Raw genomic sequence first — 3,198 nt, forward strand, 5'->3', positions numbered from 1 at the left:
GGCCCCCCTGGCCCCCCCTCTGGCTCCGCCACTGCCTCTCAGAGTCGCTGCCAAATAACTAAAGATTCTTGTATACGACATATTTTTCTTTGTTTCATGAAGTATTTGAATTAGTATAAAATGGTAAAATAAAATAAAATTGTATCCCTCTTGTTTCAAACTTAAGGGTGCTTCAGTAAATTATGTAGTACCGGAGGTGAGCTAATTCTATATATTTTTTATTTTTCCGTTTTCCTCTTCCTCCGTTTGGACTGATGAGTTGCATCCTGTTGGCTGAGATTTATCCTCAGGAAGATTTCAGCACCTTGTGTCTCACGTCCTGCCATGATATCCTGTTGAACCCCTAGAATAAATTTAGACAAGAACATTTCTGTCCCTGTACATCTGAGGACAGGGCTGTTTCCATTTTTTCATAACTAGGAGCCATCTGTTGTAGGTGATTATGAGTCAAGAAGATGAAAAGTATTTTAAAAAGAGCACATTCAACCATATGAGGGTCATTTTCCCTGCAGTCCCTGGAAGGTTGATGGTAGACAGTAAAACACTGTCTCTGTTTTATAGAAATAGAAAATGATGTAGAACATGTTCACAGAGAATAAAGAGTTTGTTTGATGTTGAGATCAAACCAGCATGAGTGATATTACAAGAGTACAAACAACTCTATCATCAGCGTAACAAGTGACATTAGCAGACAGAACACGAGGAAATCCCTAAACTAATTAACCGAAAAGCAGAGGGCCTGACACCAAACTTTGAGGAACGCTGTATTGTTAACCCTTTGTGCTCTCTTCAAACGATGTTTTTACGCTGCCGTCCAAGAGTAGTAACATTCCTTGAACCTTTTTATCTTTTGCCATGTTGCATCTAGGCCTGTCACAATAAGCAATAAATGATAAATTAGAAGAGACTCAATAATTTTCATTTGCTTGATTTATTGTTTTTCTCTTTTCTCCCTTTTTTTACCAAAAACTGAGTGATAAAAGTATCCAGTCTGGTTATTTTGGTCTCAACTAACCCCTTTTTTGGAAGATACGTTTGTATACAGAGACTTCATAATTCATTTTGTTTGTTGTTTCTGCTTTATTTATTTTGTATAATTTAAATGTCTTCCAGTTCCAGTCTTTAAATGTTTATTAGAATTTGAATTAGTTTAAAATGGTAAGATGCAATAAAATGTGTTCTTGTATTATTGTGCCATTACTTAAAACTGGTCTCAAAACAATATTACCGTTTATCGCAATAGCTTCTGGGACAATTTATCGTCTAGCAAAATTTATCGTGACAGGCCATGATACATCACAAGCTTTATTGGGATTTCATATGATAGTCCAATTAAAAAGCAGAGCATAATTTGGACATGGAAGGAAAACAGTGGCATAAACCAAGCAGAGGACACATTAAACATGCTTTAGATGGCGTGAAACATGTAAAAAAAACACATCACCCTGAATACAGCATTCATTTTGAGGTTATGAGGCAAAGAGCAAAAACGTTTGAGTGGTATGAATACTCATGAAAGATGCTGTGACATGACCCAAACATTTACAGCTATATCACCAAAAAAAAAGAAATCTAAAAAATGTTGATGTGATTACGCGGTCACACAGCTTCAGAAACCAGTAAAGAATTTATGGTTTTCATCTTTGTGATTTCTGCAGACATCTTGGAGATAATCGGAGCAAAACCTCTGCCATTAAGACGGATATTTCACTGAACTGCCGCCTTCATAATTTCTTATCTCTCAGTACGAGCCACAAAATCTTGCCAGACGTTTCAACTGCGTTTAATAAGGAATGTTACCAATAAACAGACACTTTATGACTGGACACAGCGACGTTAACACAAACAGCCATCCTGGTCCCAGTTTGCTCTCAGTGATGCAGCTGCAGTGCACTTTGGTTTTCACAAAAACAAAGTTTGCAGCTTTTCCACTCGAGGCTTCGGAGGGAGGACGCTGCGCTCCGATTCTTTACATTCTTCAGGGAGAGCAGAAATGTGGAGGCGAGGGTATGAAAACACAGACAGATCAGAGGGGGGCACCAGCACTGAGGGGAAAAATGAGCTGGAGGAAAAACAGAGGAGGCTAAAAACAGCCAACCAGGGGAAGACTGAGTGGAAAAGGAAGCAGAAGAACATTCTGCGAGAGAAATTATGTCAAGAGGAAAAAATTAATTGGTGGAAAACCTTTTACTTTTCAGACAACACACTACTTGTGCTTCTAGGTCACATTACTCACTCTGTCTGCTCAAGTGCCCAGTCAGCCGCTCTGGTTCTGTTCGAGCTTTCTTCCTGTTAAAGGGGGGGTTTCTTTTTTGCTGTCTCTACACGCATGCTCAGGAGTGAACGCTGCAAGACCACGACTCGATGCAATCTGATCGGTTTCCTTAGACAACTTTTTAAAACTATTTGAATAACAAACTGAACTTGATGCACAGTTTGGTAACTAGGATCAGTTAGAACGTCTGTATAACAGGATATACGAGGTTCCTTGAGACACGACGTGTTGGAAATTGGCCCAATATCAATAAACTGAGTTGAATTACTTTCTAATAAATCTTCAAATAATAAGCAGGTCAGCGGTATATCACCTTCTGGTAACATGCCCAAGATTATCCACATCACGTTCAATGATGAAACTCATTGGACGTCAATCCCCGTTTCTTCAGACGGAGCACAACGGCTGCTGTTCTTCATGTTCCTACCAGATGAAAAATACTGCTGGGTTTGTCCCATATTTTGTACAGCCTTCCAGCTTAACCATATTTCTTTTAAATCGCAAAAGAAGAACTGTGTTTCTGCCCCTCTTTTTTTTTTCACTTTAAAAAAAAATCTGCAAACATCTGCTTAAACCTTCCCACAAAGCCTCCTGTGATCATGTTTAATGGTCGTTTTATTGGCCCCGACAGGAAAGAGATTTGCAGCAGGTCCACGCATCAGACAGTTAAAAAAAACAAAAAAGGACCAACTCACAACCCGGCGCACACATTGTGCAGTCAGCATTAAAGAAAAAAAAAACTGCAATGTGCAGTAATATGGACAGCAGAGTTTATAGCTTCTTGTTATCATGCATAAAAATAGCAGCTGGTGCAGCAAAGGCTCTGAGTCTCTTGGTCTTTACTGCAGGCTCTTTACACCGAAGCTGCTTTTCATACTTCAAGTGTACTTGTTATCCTTTAGCTCTTATCTTAGTTGTTTATA

Source organism: Poecilia reticulata, linkage group LG15 (assembly GCF_000633615.1).
Source record: "Poecilia reticulata strain Guanapo linkage group LG15, Guppy_female_1.0+MT, whole genome shotgun sequence".
NCBI classification, from domain to species: Eukaryota; Metazoa; Chordata; class Actinopteri; order Cyprinodontiformes; family Poeciliidae; genus Poecilia; species Poecilia reticulata.